This window comes from Bos grunniens, chromosome 3 (assembly GCF_055505025.1).
Source record: "Bos grunniens cultivar Pamir isolate PY7600 chromosome 3, Bosgru_T2T1.0, whole genome shotgun sequence".
NCBI lineage: Eukaryota > Metazoa > Chordata > Mammalia > Artiodactyla > Bovidae > Bos > Bos grunniens.
This window is the reverse complement of record NC_141167.1, coordinates 109,712,406-109,730,497: the sequence shown is the minus strand read 5'-3', so window position 1 is coordinate 109,730,497 and position 18,092 is coordinate 109,712,406. Positions and strand designations below refer to the sequence as shown.

The 18,092-nt window shown below is 39.3% G+C and overlaps 2 pseudogenes; both read left to right on the top strand.

Annotated features, from left to right (window-relative positions):
• The first annotated feature begins 8,224 nt into the window (after positions 1 to 8,224).
• On the top strand, positions 8,225 to 11,548 carry LOC147376754 (glucosaminyl-phosphatidylinositol-acyltransferase PIGW-like; annotated as a pseudogene).
• A 4,681-nt stretch (positions 11,549 to 16,229) lies between these two features.
• On the top strand, positions 16,230 to 16,757 carry LOC147376753 (deoxycytidylate deaminase pseudogene; annotated as a pseudogene).
• The last annotated feature ends 1,335 nt before the right edge of the window (positions 16,758 to 18,092 follow it).

Below are 18,092 nucleotides of genomic sequence, written 5' to 3'. Positions count from 1 at the left end.
TCCCTGATCTAAAGAATTAAAAACTCCAGAGGTTTGTCTCAACAATATGTACTTTAAAAAGCCTTCTAGATGATTCTGATGTCCACACAGGTTTGAGAACCAGAGACTGAGACTATTTCATCCAGGTTTGGGTAAATAATTTACAAGAGTAGAATAAAATAATCATAAATAAAGATATCAATGAACTGCAATCCATTAATAAGGAATACTTTTCATCAAAATGCAACTTGAAAACAGTGAAGAGTATCCAGAGACTGGTAGATATATTTACAATGCACATCAAACAAAAGACTAGTATAAAAACTTATAAAGAACTTCAATTCAGTAAGTTAAATACTGAATTGTTTTTCAATATGGTGGGAAAAACTGGTGGTGTGGTCTCCTCCTCACCACACACACACACACACACAAACACACACACACACACACACACACACAAATAGCTAAAGCCTTAAACTGGTACTCCACAAAAGAGTGTATCCAAATGGTTAAGGGGAATATGAAAAGATGTTAAGTACCATTAGTCAACAGGGAGAAATGAAACAAAATAACAATTGGATGCACTACACATCCATCAGAAGGTTAAAATTAAAAATGTTAATATATCAGTATGATTGAGGATGCTAATAGGATGGAAGATAGACTGGTATAAACACTATGAAAATCTGTTTGTCAGTATTTATTAAATATGAAAAGTGTATATAAACTGTGAATCAGCAATTTCATTTATATGTATATAAATATAAGAGAAATGAGTGTTTATGTTCACAAAAGATGTGCAAAAAAGTGTTCAAAGCAGCATTATTCAATATAGCTAAAATCTAGACATAATTCAAATGTTTATCTATAGTACAACAGGTAGATTGTGGTATATTCACACAATGAAATACTGCGTAGCAATGAAAAACAATAAATTACTGTTACATGTAACAACATGAATAAATCTCATAAAAATAATATTGGGGAGGCGATCCTAAGATGGCAGAGGAATAGGTCAGGGAGACTACTTTCTCCCCCTCAAATTCATCAAAAGAACATTTGAACTCTGAGTAAATTCCACAAAACAATTTCTGAATGCCAGCAGAGGACATCAGGCACCCAGAAAAGCAGCCATTGTCTTCAAAAGGAGGTAGGAAAAACTATAAAAGACAAAAAGAGAGACAAAAGAGGTAGGGAGTCTGCAAAAAGAGAGACGTTTCCAAACACCAGGAAACACTCTCATGGCCTGGTCTGTCTGTGGTGAGCCTTGGAACCACAGAGGGCAGCATAACTGGGAGGAAAAATAAATAAATAATTAAAACCCACAGATTATGTGCCCAACAGTAACTCCCCCAGTGGAGAAGCAGAGCAGACGCCTACATCCACCACTAGCAAGCCAGGGCTGCGCAGGGAGGTGCAGGCTGCATTACTTAGAGTAAGGATCGGGCCTGAATGCCCTGAGGGCAATCTGAGGGAACTAACTTGGGATAGCAAACCAGACTGTGGGATAGCTACCACGTGGAAAGCCCTAACCCGAGACACCACCAGGCCCACTCACAGAACAAAGGACTAACTAGAGCTATGCAAAAAGCCCTAACCTAAGACACGATCAGACCCACTCACAGAACAAAGGACTGAGCAGAGCTAACCGGCTGCAGACCATCCCCCTCCAGTGACAGGCAGCCATAGCCAGAAGGGAGCAATCGCAGCCCCAGAGAGACATTATCTACCAAACTGCAAGCAGGCTTTGTTGCTAACCAAGACTTCTTGAGATTCTGGATGGTCAACATCCGCCTGAGAACGTGTGCCAATTGTACACCCAGAAAACCGAGCAGCAGGGACAGGGGAGGCGATAAGTCGCAGCGACCATGCTCACCAAACACCTGGTCACCTGAGCTGCTCGGACCTGGGAAGGGCACAAACCACAGGCCCAACTGAGTCTGCCCCTCTGAGGACTACTCGAATACCTGAACCTGAGCAGCTTAGACCTGGGAAGTGCATACAACACAGGGCTGGCTTCAGACAGTTCCCAGCAAAGCAACCTAGAGCCTAAGCAGTGTAGACAGGGAAAGCACACACGCCGTGAGCGGGGGCAAACCCAGTGTGGCCGAGACACTGTGAGCACACACCAGTGTTATTTGTTTGCAGCGTCCCTCCCTCCCCACAGCACGACTGAACAAGTGAGCCTAAAAAAGTGTCCACCACCACCCACTTGTGTCAGGGCAGAAATTAGACACTGAAGAGACCAGCAAACAGAAGAAGCTAAACCAGAGGGAACCTCATTGGAAGTGACAGGTGCAATAGATTAAAACCCTGTAGTTAGTACCAACTACATAGGAAGGGGCCTATGGATCTTGAGAAATATAAGCCGGATCAAGGAAGTATCCGAAAATGAACTGACCCCACAATACTCACAACAACTCCAGAGAAAGTCCTAGATATATTTTTACTATCATTCTTTATTTGTTTTAATTTTTTTTAATTTTTTAAGTCCTCTATTACTCCTTTAATTTTCACTTTTATAACCTACTATTACTTCGCAAAAAGAGAGAGACCCTATATTTTAAAGCAAACTTCATATATATATATATATATATATATATATATATATATATATATATATATATTGTTTTTGTTTTCCTTTCTTTTTTTGAAAGAAACAAAAATCCAACCTCTACTCTAGATTTTTAATCTTTGCTTTTTGGTATTTGTTATCAATTTTGTGCCCTTACAAATGCAATCTTCAGTACCCATTTTTACTTGGGAGCGAGATTACTGGCTTAACTGCTCTCTTCCCGCTTTGAACTCTCCTTTTTCTCCACCAGCTCACCTCTATCTCCTCCCTCCCCCTTCTCTTCTCTACCCAATTCTGTGAATCTCTTTGTGTGTTCCGAAAGGTGAAGAACACTTACGGAACTGATTACTGGCTAAATCTCTCTCTCCTTTTGATTTTCCCCTTTATCCTCCTGGCCACCTCTGTCTCCTTCCTCACTCTTCTTTTCTCTGTGTAACTCTGTGAACATCTCTGAGCAGTCCAGACTGTGGAGTGCACATAAGGAAGTGATTACTGGCTAGCTTTCTCTATCTCCTTTTGATTCCACCTCATTTCATCCTGGTCACCTCTATCTCCCTCCTCCCTCTTCTCTTCTCCATGTAACTCTGTGAACCTCTCTGGGTGTCCCTCACTGTGGAGAAACTTTTCACCTTTACCCTAGATGTTTTATCAACAGTGCTGTATAGATGGAGAAGTCTTGAGGCTACTGTAAAAGTAAGACTGAAAACCAGAGGCAGGAGGCTTAAGTCCAAATCCTGAGAACACCAGAGAACTCCTGACTCCAGAGAACATTAATCGACAGGAGCTCATCAAACGCCTCCATACCTACACTGAAACCAAGCACCACCCAAGGGCCAACAAGTTCCAAAGCAAGACATACCACGCAAATTCTCCAGCAATACAGGAACACAGCCCTGAGCATCAATATACAGGCTGCTCAAAGTCACTCCAAACCCACTGACATCTCATAATTCATTAGTGGACACTACATTGCACTCCAGAGAGAAGAAATCCAGCTCCATCCACCAGAACACCGACACAAGATTCCCTAACCAGAAAACTTTGACAAGCTACTATACCATCTACAGTGATTTTGGAGCCCAAAAAAATAAAGTCTGGCACTTTTTCCACTGTTTCCCCATCTATTTCCCATGAAGTGATGGGACCAAATGCCATGATCTTCGTTTTCTGAATGTTGAGCTTTAAGCCAACTTTTTCACTCTCCTCTTTCACTTTCATCAAGAAGCTTTTTAGTTCCTCTTCACTTTCTGCCATAAGGGTGGTGTCATCTGCATACCTGAGGTTATTGAGATTTCTCCTGGCAATCTTGATTCCAGCTTGTGCTTCTTCCAGTCCAGCGTTTCTCATGATGTACTCTGCATAGAAGTTAAATAAGCAGGGTGACAATATACAGCCATGATGTACTCCTTTTCCTATTTGGAACCAATCTGTTGTTCCATGTCCATTTTGAACTGTTGCTTCTTGACCTGCATATAGGTTTCTCAAGAGGCAGGTCAGGTGGTCTGGTATTCCCATCTCATTCAGAATTTTCCACAGTTTCTTGTGATCCACACAGTCAAAGGCTTTGGCATAGTCACTAAAACAGAAATAGATGTTTTTCTGGAACTCTCTTGCTTTTTTAATGATCCAGCAGATGTTGGCAATTTTATCTCTGGTTCCTCTGCCTTTTCTAAAACCAGCTTGAACATCTAGAAGTTCACCGTTCATGTACTGCTGAAGCCTGGCTTGGAGAACTTTGGGCATTACTTTACTAGCATGTGAGATAAGTGCAATTGTGCGGTAGTTTGAGCATTCTTTGGCATTGCCTTTCTTTGGGATTGGAATGAAAACTAACTGTTTCCAGTCCTGTGGCCATTGTTGAGTTTTCCAAATTTGCTGGCATATTGAGTGCAGAACTTTCACAGCATCATATTCCAGGATTTGAAATAGCTCGACTGAAATTCCATCACTTCCACTAGCTTTCTTCTTTGTGATGCTTTCTACGGCCCACTTGACTTCACATTCCCAGATGTCTGGCTCTAGGTCAGTGATCACACCATCGTGATTATCTTGGTCTTGAAGATCTTTTTTTGTACAATTCTGTGTATTCCTGCCACCTCTTCTTAATATCTTCTGCTTCTGTTAGGTCCATACCATTTCTGTCCTTTATCGAGCCCATCTTTGCATGATTCCCTTGGTATCTCTAATTTTCTTGAAGAAATCTCTAGTCTTTCCCATTCTCTTGTTTTCCTCTATCTTTTTGCATTGATGGCTGAGGAAGGCTTTCTTATCTCTCCTTGTTATTTTTTGGAACTCTGCATTCAGCCCAAGACACATATTAATCAAATTAACAAAGATCAAATATAAAGAACAAATATTAAAAACACCAAGGGAAAAACAACAAATAACACACAAGGGGATTCCCATAAGGATAACAGCTGATCTTTCAATAGAAACTCTTCAGGCCAGGAGGGAATGGCAGGACATACTTAAGGTGATGAAAGATAATAACCTACAGCCCAGATTACTGTACCCAGGAAGGATCTCATTCAAATATGAAGGAGAAATCAAAAGCTTTACAGACAAGCAAAAGCTGACAGAATTCAGCACCACCAAACCAGCTCTCCAACAAGTGCTAAAGGATCTTCTCTAGAAAGGAAACACAAAAAGGGTGTATAAACTCAAACCCAAAACAATAAATGGCAACGCCATCATACTTATCAATAATCACCTTAAACGTAAATGGGTTGAATGCCCCAACCAAAAGACAAAGACCGGCTGAATGGATACAGAAACAAGACCCCTATATATGTTGGCTACAAGAGACCCACCTCAAAACAAAGGACACATACAGACTGAAAGTGAAAGGCTGGAAAAAGATATTCCATGCAAATAGAGACCAAAAGAAAGCAGGAGTAGCAATACTCATATCAGATAAAATAGACTTTAAAACAGTATAATATATAGCAATGAAAAATAATGTTACTGCTGAATGTCACATCATGAATAAACCTCACAAAAAAGTTGTTGAAATATAGAAGACAGACACAAATAGGTCTTACTGTATGATTCTAGTAACATGAAGTTCAAAAGCAGAATCAAAATTAAACTCTGGACATAGAGATCAGAATATTTGTTGTTTTGAAAAGATGTTGACTGCAAGTGGAGCCCTAAGGGGCTGAAAATATTCTTTGACTGCAAGTGGAGCTATGAGGGGCTAAAAATATTCTTTATCAGGGCTAGGGGTTGTGTTTAAGTTCCTTCCAGAAAGCAGATCTAAAATAGGAAAGGTGAGAAAGTCAAAGGACACTGCAATGACAAAGGAAGCTTTATAGGTAAGACTTTACTTAGGGACATGATACCAGGTATTAGGAGTGGGAGACTTGGCAAGTACAACAGGAGAGAAAATCCAAACAGTGGTGTATTATCAGAGTGGTCACCACTCCAGAAAACTAGAATCTGATCCCACTGGAAGCCTCTGAGGAATTCCACAGACTGTGGCTCAGTGCTGTAAGCCTGAGGCCTACGAGGATAGCACATATCCATGACCTTACTCATGTCCCAGAAGAGCCATGTTCCCCTGTGCACCAAGGAGTGTTCATTCCCCCACACTTGCAGTTTTGAGCATCAAAACATGATAAGCAGCTGCTCACAGATGTCCCAACCACATCATAAGAAAAGCCTTAGTGTAAAAATGCAGAAGATAGACAGTGCAGATGACGTTAGGTTCTCTAACCAATTTTCATCTTAGCAATGGCTGGGGAAAAAATACTGGGCTGAGAAGATGTGAAGCATAAGAAGGGTCTGACACGATCTGATTTTTCTGAGCAAACAAAAAATATATTCACAAGATCAATCAATTTTTTTCATAGGAAAACTTACAATACACCAGTCTGGTCAGTAACTGTTTATCTCCCAGTGACATCTAGTGGTGAAATATGAACATTCACAAGATTCAGTTTACAGCTTTTAATGGTGTCTAAAAGGAAATTCCTCAGTAAATTCTATGTAGCCTAGTTTCACTCCATTCTGAATCAAAAGCTCAGTACCTGATGTAGACAGACACATTCAGTGACAGCTATTCATCTGTTGGGACACTTATTTTAACCCACCACTTCAAGAAGAGCAGGCAAACTCACTTTGGTACCGTGTAATTAACTATCAGTTCATTAATGTGGGGAGCTTTATAGTAAGACTTTTCTGTAAGTGGAGACTTTTATCTGACTTTGGGCTAATTCCCCCGTATTTTTCCCATGGTTATAATCAGCCTTAAATGTGATCTCTACATTGCATTTGTGATCTAAAAAATCCTAATTTCTCCAGCTTTGGGGAGTCACTCTAGTTAAATCTTAAAATTAAAATATCTATGAGAAAGTATACCAAGTAAATTCCTTTAAGCCCATTTAATTCCATTATTCGCCAGCCTGGGCTCGATGCACGATACTGGGTGCTTAGGGCTGGTGCACTGGGACGACCCAGAGGGATGGTATGGGGAAGGAGGAGGGAGGAGGGTACAGGATGGGGAACACATGTATACCTGTGGCGGATTCATTTTGATATCCCACATGTAGGCCCATGCACCACAACTACTGAGCCTGTGTTCTAAGACTGGCGAGGTGCAACCACTGAGCTCATGTGCTGCAACCGCTGAAGCCCTCACCCTTGTGGAGCCCATGCCCCACGAGAAGAGAAGTCATTGCAATAAAAGCCTGGGGCACCAAAACGAAGAGTGACCCCCACTAGCCACTACTAGAGAAAAGCCCAAGCAGCAACAAAGACCCAACACAGCCAAAAATAAATAAATAAAATTACTTTTTAAAAAAGAATATTACACCATGATCAAGTGGGATTTACTCCTGGAACGCAAAGATGGTTCAACATACACAAATCAATAAATGTGATACACAACATTAACAAAATAAAAATTGAAAATTTTATGATGACCTTTATAGATTCAGAAAAGGCCTTTGACAAAATTCAACAACCTTTCATGACAAGGAAAAAATTCTCAATAAATTAGATACAGATGGAATATACCTCAACATAGTAAAGGCAGTGTATTACAAATCAACAGCTAAAATCATGCTCAATGTTGAAACCCTGAAAGTTTTTCCTCTGTGAATAGGTACAAGACAAAGATACACATTATTGCCAATTTAAATCAACATAGTACCTGAAGTTTTCTGGCCAGAGCACTTAGATAAGGAAAAACTTAAAGGCATCTAAGTTAGAAAAGAAGTAAAACTGTATCTATTTGCAGATGACAATCGTATATATAGAAAACCCTAAAAACTCAACCAAAAAACTGGAACTAATAAACAAATTTAGTAAAATTGAAAGGTACAAAAATCAATATACAAAATATCAGTTGCATTTCCAAATACTAACAATGAACTCTTAGAAAAATAAATTAAGAAAACAATCCCATTTACAATAAAATTAAAAAGAATAAAACACTTGGGAATAAATTAACCAAACAGGTAAAAGATCAGTATATTCAGATCCATGAGACACTTGAGCCATGAACTGACACTCTGGCTAAGTGGCCAGAACCCACAGCTCCTCTCCTGGGGCAGAGCACACATTCAGCGCAGGGCATCCCTGACTCATCAGGGACATGAGGATCCAGAATTGGGGGCTCTCTGGTGGACAAAGTATTTTGAAACCCTGGAGAAGAAGAAAAATTCTCAAAAGCAGATGAAGGAATCTTTTGTCAGTGACCACAATGGAACAAGCATGCTGGAAATCATTGAGGGCTTGGGCTTGCCTACACTCCTTATCCTGTGCAGAGGGCTCGGGATCATTTTCTCACAGCACTTATCTTTTTCCTCACACACTTGGAGACCTTGATTCTTCATTGACTTTGCTTTCTTGATAGTTTCCCTGGTAACAATTTTGACCATTTTCTCTACATTTGTTCTCCTTAAGCATCTTGTAATTATCTTTGGGGCCGGGCTGTTCTATAAAATATACTGCAAGAAAATTTGATATGTCAGAATGCTTGTCTGGAAAATTCTTGAAAAATTCTTGAAAGTCAGTCTGGACTCAGAATACATTCCAGGCATCTCTTGTTTTCATGTAATTGACAGTGCATTTACTGCTGTTGCCATTTTGGCTATAGACTTCCCATGTTTTCCTAGAAGACTTCCCAAAATCGGTGTCTATGGAATAGGAGCAATGGATTTTCAAATAGGAAGATTTCTTTTGAGGACTGCAATGATTTCTCCAAAGATTAGAAGAAAACATACAAAGGGTCCAGATTTTATTTTACGAAGTCACTGTACTCTGGCCATTAGTCTTCCTAGGAATGGGATGATTAATTATTATAAGATCTGTAGGATCTCAGTAACATTTAACTGAGTATGGAGTTCAATAGAACATTTCCTTTACCTTAATAGTTGTGAAATTTATAGCATCACAGCTCTTGATTATTTTTCCCCTAAATAAACCCTTGATTGTGGCCATCAACATTACTGTATTATACCAACTAGCCTTGATTTTACCCCATTGAAGAGATTAATTTTGTATGGCACAGGGGTTGGTTTACTAAATGCCAACAGAGAAAAAATAATCTCTACCTTGTGGTATATCATAGTACTCATGGCTAGTGTTCACACTATGTCAAATGAACTTAAAAAAAGAAATCACTTATCAAAGACTGGATAAAAGTAACATATAATCTGCTGACATCTATTGGCCTCTTCATATCACTTTACATAGTTCAGGTAAATGTAGAAGTAGCATCTTAAAGAATGGACAGTTTAGCCTTTTATATTTGGGTAATTGCTTCTTACCTAATCCTGTAGTTTAATACTGGGTGATATAATTTTGAGTTTTGCCAAATTTCTAATTAAGGGTACAGTATTACCATGTTCTTGGAAATTTATTCCATCACATGCTGCAAATAAAAAGCATTCAGAATATCCACTCTTTGAAGCTGAAAGAAAACCAACTCTTGGTTTAATCACAGCAATGAACAGAAACAAATTAATTTTTTCTTGCTGTCAAATGTAACAATGACAAAATCAACCTGTTAGTATATACATTACACAGATGTCCATTGTGGGCTTTATTTGTGCTCAAGCTCCATATGTTATCAACTGCTTAATTATATATATAATTAAGCAGTTGATATATATATATATCATATATATATAATTATATATATATAATTAAGCAGTTGATAACATACATAATATATATATGATAACATACGTAATATATATACATATATATATGAAAGACTAGAGATCTCTTCAAGAAAATTAGAGATACCAAGGGAGCATTTCATGAAAAGATGGGCTCGATAAAGGACAGAGTGGTATGGACCTAACAGAAGCAGAAGATATTAAGAAGAGGTGGCAAGAATACACAGAAGAACTGTACAAAAAAGATCTTCATGACCCAGATAATCACGATGGTATGATCACTCACCAAGAGCCAGACATTCTGGAATGTGAAGTCAAGTGGGCCTTAGAAAGCATCACTATGAACAAAGTTAGTGGAGGTGATGGAATTCCAGTTGAACTACTTCAAATCCTGAAAGATGATGCTGTGATAGTGCTGCACTCAGTATGCCAGGAAATTTGGAAAACCCAGCAGTGGCCACAGGACTGGAAAAGGTCAGTTTTCATTCCATTCCCAAAGAAACGCAATGCCAAAGAATGCTCAAACTACCGCACAATTGCACTCATCTCACACGCTACTAAAGTAATGCTCAAAATTCTCCAAGCCAGGCTTCAGCAATATGTGAACCGTGAACTTCCTGATGTTCAAGCTGGTTTTAGAAAAGGCAGAGGAACCAGAGATCAAATTGCCAACATCCGCTGGATCATGGAAAAAGCAAGAGAGTTCCAGAAAAACATTTATTTCTGCTTTATTGACTATGCCAAAGCCTTTGACTGTGTGGATCACAAGAAACTGTGGAAAATTCTGAAAGAGATGGGAATACCAAGCCACCTGACCTTCCTCTTGAGAAACCTATATGTAGGTCAAGAAGCAACAGTTCGAACTGGACATGGAACAACAGACTGGTTCCAAATAGGAAAAGGAGTACATCATGGCTGTATATTGTCACCCTGCTTATTTAACTTCTATGCAGAGTACATCATGAGAAACGCTGGACTGGAAGAAGCACAAGCTGGAATCAAGATTGCCAGGAGAAATCTCAATAACCTCAGATATGCAGATGACACCACCCTTATGGCAGAAAGTGAAGAGGAACGAAAAAGCCTCTTGATGAAAGTGAAAGTGGAGAGTGAAAAAGTTGGCTTAAAGCTCAACATTCAGAAAACGAAGATCATGGCATTTGGTCCCATCACTTCATGGCAAATAGATGGGGAAACAGTGGAAACAGTGTCAGACTTTATTTTTGGGGGCTCCAAAATCACTGCAGATGGTGACTGCAGCCATGAAATTAAAAGATGCTTACTCCTTGGAAGGAAAGTTATGACCAACCTAGACAGCATATTGAAAAGCAGAGACATTACTTTGCCACCAAAGTTCCATCTAGTTAAGGCTATGTTTTTTCCAGTGGTCATGTATCGATGGGAGAGTCAGACTGTGAAGAAAGCTTAGCGCTGAAGAATTGATGGTTTTGAACTGTGGTGTTGGAGAAGACTCTTGAGAGTCCCTTGGACTGCAAGGAGATCCAACCAGTCCATCCTAAAGGAGATCAGCCCTGGGTGTTCTTTGGAGGGAATGATGCTAAAGCTGAAGGTCCAGTACTTTGGCCACCTCATGCAAAGAGCTGACTCATTGGAAAAGACTCTGATGCTGGGAGGGATTGGCGGCAGAAGGAGAAGGGAAAGACAGAGGATGAGGTGGCTGGATGGCATCACCGACTCGATGGACATGAGTCTGAGTGAACTCTGGGAGTTGGTGATGGACAGGGAGGCCTGGCGTGCTGCGATTCATGGGGTAGCAAAGAGTCGGATATGACTGAGCGACTGAACTGAACTGAACTGAATTATATATGTGTTGCACTTGCAAGACAAGACTATAGAATCTTGGTGATGAATAGGAGTCAGATATATTTTGAGCAATATAATTTTAATGAGGAAGAGAAAACATAAAATGTGAAGAAAATAGGACTTTTTGGCAACCCAACGATAACTATAATTTATTATAAAATTCTTTCATTACTACTCTAAAAGTAATGATACTTAATATTTTAAAATCTATCTCAACACTATGTAAAACAAACCAATACAGAAGAAACAAAGCCTTGTGACTTGTTAGAATATATATATTCCAATATATTTTAAAGAATATTTTAAAGAAACTGTTGTGTTTATAGTTGTGATGCTAGAAGATTAAAGGAGTGGAAAGGAGGATTTTTACTTTCCATCTTATATTACCTATTATGAGTCTGTATTTTTATTGTATGAATCACTTTTATAATATTTACATTAAAAAATCTCAATTGTGGAATTGTGAAAAAAATTATAAGACATTGATGAAAGGAATTTAAGACAGAAATAAATAGGATGATAATCCATATTCATAGATTGGAAGAATTATTAATGTTAAAATATCCATGCTACCCAAAATAATCAATAGATCCTGTGAAATCCCTATCAAAATTTCATTAGAATTTTCATAGGAATACAACAAACAATCCTGAAATTTATGTAAAGCCACAAAACACTTTGAGTGGTCAAAGCAAACTTGAGAAAGAACAAAGCTGGAGTCATCACACTTCCTGACTTCAAACTACATTACAAAGTTTTAGTAATCAAAACAGTGTGGCATTGGCATAAAAATAGACACATAGATGAGTGGAATAGAATAGAAATCCCAGTAGTAATCTCATGCATATATGGTTAATTAATTTTTGATGAAGGCACCAAGAATATACGATGGGGAAAGGATAGTCTCTTCAATAAATGGTGCTGGGATATCTACATGCAAAAGAATGAAACTAGGTTTCTATATTACACTGCACATAAAAATCAACTCAAAATTGATTAAAAATTTGGATGTAAGACCTGAAACTATTAAAACCACAGAATAAAACAGGGATAAGCACCTTAACATTGGTATTGGCAATAATTTCTTTTAATATATTGCTGGTAAAAATATCACTAACTTCAGATTTGTGGATGATATCACTCTAGTGGCAGAAAGTGAGGAGGAAATAAAGAGCTTCTTGATGAGGGTGAAAGAAGAGAGTGAAAAAAACAGGCTAAAAACTCAACATTCAAAAAACTAAGATCACGGAATCTGGTGCCATCACTTCATGTCAGATAGATTAGGGAAAAAGTGGAAGCAGTGACAGATTTTATTTTCTTGGGCTGCCAATCAATGAGGACAGTAACTATAGCCATGGATTTAAAAGACTCTTGCTCCTTGAAAGGAATGCTATGGCAAATCTAGACAGTGTATTAAAAAGCAGAGACATCACTTTGCCAACAAAGGCCCATATTGTCAAAGCTATGGTTTTTCCAGTAGTCATGTATACATGTGAGAGTTGGACCATTAAAGAAGCCTGAGCACTGAAGAATTGATGTCTTTGAATTGTGGTGCTTGAGAAGACTCTTGAGAGTCCCTTGGACAGCAGGGAGATGAAACCAGTCAATTCTAAAGGAAATTCATCTGGTATATTCATTGGAAGGACTGATGCTGAAGCTAAAGCTCCAATACTTTGGCCACCTAATGTGAAGAGCTAACTCACTGAAAAAGATTCTGATGCTTGGAAAGATTGAAAACAAAAGGAGAAGAGGGCAGCAGAGGATGAGATAGCATCACCAACTCAATGGACATGATCTGAGCAAACTCTGAGAGATAGTGAAGGACAGGGAAACCTGGTATGCTGCAGCTCACGGGGTTGCAAAGAGTTGGACACAACTTAGTCACTGAATAACACCAATGGTACCAAAAGCAAAGGCAACAAAAGCAAAAATAAACAACTGGGACTACATCAACTAAAAAGCTGCTAAATAGCAAATGAAACCATCAACTAAATGAACATACAGCCTATGGAATGGGAGAAAACGTTTGCAAAGGATATATTTAATAAGAAGTTATTATCCAAAATATACAAAGAACTCATACAACTCATAAGCAAAAATAACAATCAATTAAAAATAGGCAAAGGACCTGAATATACATTTTTCCAAAGAAAACAGGTATTTTAAAAGTTCCTCAACCTGACTTATCATCAAGAAAATGAAAATCTAAATTTTGTTTGACCACAGGGCCTGCAGTAACCTTAAACCCATGAAAGCACATGTCCTGATTTGCAGCCCATGGAGTCATATATAAATTCCTAATATGACTTCTCCAGCAATGCCTGGGATCAGCAGTTCTGTTTGCTTGCTTCCCAGTGCCTTCCTCTTTGTTGTTGTTCAGTCACTCAGTCATGTCCGACTCTTTGCCACCCGGTGGACTACAGCACGCCAGGCTTCCCTGTCCTTCACTATCTCCTGGAGTTTGCTCAAACTCATGTCCATTGAGTCGGTGATGCCATTCAACCATCTCATCCTCTGTCACCCGCTTCTCCTAGTGCCTTCAATCTTTCCCAGCATCAGGGTCTTTTCCAGTGAGTCAGCTCTTTGCATCAGGTGACCAAAATATTTGAGATTCAACTTCAGCATCAGTCCTTCCAATGAATATTCAAGGTTGATTTCCTTTAAGATTGACTGGTTTGATCTCCTTGCAATCCAAGGGACTCTCAAGAGCCTTCTCCAACATCACAGTTAGAAAGTATCAATTCTTCAGCATTCAGCCTTTTTTATCATCCAGCTTTCACATCCGTACATGACTACTGGAAAAACCTTCCTCTAGTTTTCCCCTTAATATGACCCTAGAGGGGCTTTCCAGACTCCCACTCTTTTGGTTCTAATTGCCCAGTTAGCCTTAACCTGGGAACCCCAAAGCATGCCACCCAAAGACCCTAATAAAGGCATGTACCTCACATCTGTCTCTCTGTCTGCACTCTACCTTGACCTCCTGATGTGGTCCCTCTGCTGCTGATGCTGCTGCTAAGTCACTTCAGTCCTGCCCAACTCTGTGTGAACCCATAGACGGCAGTCCACTAGGCTCCTCTGTCCCTGGGATTCTCCAGGCAAGAATACTGGCTTCTGCTGCTGAGTCACTTGAGTCGTGTCTGACTTTATGCGACCCCATAGACGGCAACCCACCAGGCTCCCCTGTCCCTAGGATTCTTCAGGCAAGAACACTCGAGTGGGTTGCCATTTCCTTCTCCAATGCATGAAAGTGAAAAGTGAAAGGGAAGTCACTCAGTCGTGTCCAACTCTTCGCCACCCCATGGACTGCAGCCTACCAGGCTCCTCCACCCATGGGATTTTCCAGGCAAGAGTACTGGAGTGGGTTGCCATTGCCTTCTTCGTGGTCCCTCTAGGCTTGCCAAATACCTCCAGGACCTGTGAGTAGTAAACATCTATTTCAATTTCTCTCCTGGTCTGTTGTTGAACATCAGCTCACCTCATGCTCCACTTAACAAGGGCAAACTTTAAAAAAAAAATCATAACAAAATACATATAATGGAACATATTCAGCCTTTAAAAAGAAGAAAATCCTTCCATTTGTGACAGCATAGGTAAGCACAGAGAGCATTATGCTAAATCAGCCAGACAAGAACAAGACAAATACTGAATGGTATTACTCATATGTGGAATATTTTTATTTTAAAGTCAAGTTCATAGCAAAAGTTATTAGCAACAGAGTATAAAACGGTGGTTACCAGTAACTACGGGATGGAGGAATTAGAAGTTGGTAAAAGGATACAACCTTTGAATTATAAGATAAATAAAGTCTAAGGATCTAAGGCAGTGTATGGTGACTTGAGTTGAGAATACTGTATTGCATAATTGAAATTCGCTAAGATAGTAGAACTTAGCTCTCTTACATAAAAAGATCAAAATGTGAGGTGATGTACCTGTTAATCAACTCAGTTGTGGGAAGACTTTCACAATATGTATGTACATCAAATCATCATGTTTTACACTTTAAATATATTATAATTTTGTCAAGCAAAGCTCAATGAACCTGAGATAAGTTATTTGGATCTGTATAAAATTCTACATCTAAAAATTAGGAAGTACATGAGCTCCTCAAGCATATAAGAATCAAATATATAAATGGCTATGTTCTAAGACATAAAGTCCCAATAGTTTTCAATGAACAGGTAGCTTATAAACTCTGTTCACATTCTCTGACAATAGCATCACTAACCTAAAGTTAATAACAAAAAAGTACGTGCTTAAATTTCCATATACTTGGTTTACAAACCTACTTCTGGGGAATTTATTAGTCAAAAGAGAAAATATGCTGGAAGAAAAAAGCTTAAGACCAAAGAACAATAAAAATATTACACATCAAAACCTGTGAGATGTACAGTTTTACTGTCTGGGTTCTGAAGGTAGATTCTATGTAAATTAGATTAATATTTTTCTTTTGTTGCTCAAATCTTTTATCCCTATGCTGACTTTTTCAGCTACTGTACTTACTAATAATTGTGAGAGTTGTATTGAAACCTCCCTTGAAAGTCCATCAATTTTTGAGTAAAGTGGAATTTCAAGAGAAATCTGTAGACTTTACAATGCGTGTATTGGAACAAGGAAACACTGAAATTTTGTGAGCTAGATGACCTGTTTAAGACATTGCCAATTGCCTGGGCATGCTTTGGTTGTGGTAACAGGAACCTGCAGGTTTGCAGGTCCTGGACAGGAGGATGAGTGGGGGTCAGCCATGAGAAACCAGCTTGAGTGGAGTTTCCTGAAAAAAAAAGAGGGACTATGTGTAACGGTCTGAATTTTGGATGGCAATGGCCTTCTTATTGTCAGCACGGAAAAGCAAAGATCCGAATTCCCAAGTCAGAGCCTGGATCCCAAAGGCAGAAAACAAGACAGTAGGGATTAGATGCAATAGCAATGACCTGCTACCTTGGAGAGTAATCTGGGTACCAAATATCTTTACATGTGCCATTATGAGCTGAATGTCATCACAAACAAAAATTTGGCTGATATGAAAGTGTATGTGTTGCCTTGTTCCCATGTAATGAATGCATAGGCTTGTCATCCAGGCCAATATAAAAGAAGCTATTTCCATGTCTGATAAATACCATGATAGTGATAAGACAACAGCCGTCAGGCTCATATTTAATATGGCTAGGTTCACATTCAGGAAATTCACACTGAAGCACAACAAGAGTGTTACCGACTTTTCAATTAACAGCAGATGGAGCCAGAAATTTCTGTGAGCCACATCTCATTAAATCTCCAGGAAACTGGGATTACTCTCTGCTAAGAAATTCCTAATGCCTTTCTTCTTGAATTTACACATAACTTTTTAACAGTCAGTACAGATACCCCATTCCCAAGGTAAGAGAACCCAAGTAAAACGGTTGGTATTGCAAGAGGGCATCAGAGGGCAGACACACTGAAACCATACTCACAGAAAACTAGTCAATCTAATCACACTAGGACCACAGCCTTGTCTAACTCAATGAAACTAAGCCATGCCTGTGGGGCAACCCAATACGGCCGGGTCATGGTGGAGAGACCTGACAGAATGTGGTTCATTAGAGAAGGGAATAACAAACCACTTCAGTATTCTTGCCTTGAGAACCCCATGAACAGTATGAAAAGGCGAAATGATAGGACACTGAAAGAGTAACTCCCTAGGTAAGTAGGTGCCCAATATGCAACTGGAGATCAGTGGAGAAATAACTCCAGAAACAATGAAGGGATGGACTCAAAGCAAAAAGAATACCCAGCTGTGGATGTGACTGGTGATAGAAGCAAGGTCCGATGCTGTAAAGAGCAATATTGCATAGGAACCTGGAATGTCAGGTCCATGAATCAAGGCAAACTGGAAGTGATCAAACAAGAGATGGCGAGAGTGAATGTCGACATTCTAGGAATCAGCAAACTGAAATGGACTGGAATGGGTGAATTTAACTCAGATGACCATTATATCTACTACTGCGGGCAGGAATCCCTCAGAAGAAATGGAGTAGCCATCATGGTCAACAAAAGAGTCCAAAATGCAGAACTTGGATGCAATCACAAAAATGACAGAATGATCTCTGTTCGTTTCCAAGGCAAACCATTCAATATCCCAGTAATCCAAGTCTATACCCCAAACAGTAACAATGAAGAAGCGTAAGTTGAATGGTTCTAGGAAGACCTACAAGACCTTTTAGAACTAACACCCAAAAAAGATGCCCTTTTCATTATAGGGAACTGGAATGCAAAAGTAGGAAGTCAAGAAACACGTGGAGTAACAGGCAAATTTGGCCTTGGAATACGGAATGAAGCAGGGCAAAGACTAATAGAGTTTTGCCAAGAAAATGCACTGGTCATAGCAAACACCCTCTTCCAACAACACAAGAGAAGACTCGATACATGGGCATCACCAGATGGTCAGCACCGAAATCAGATGGATTATATTCTTTGCAGCCAAAGATGGAGAAGCTCTATACAGTCAGCAAAAACAAGACCAGGAACTGACTGTGGCTCAAACCATGAACTCCTTATTGTTAAATTCAGACTTAAATTGAAGAAAGTAGGGAAAACCACTAGACCATTCAGGT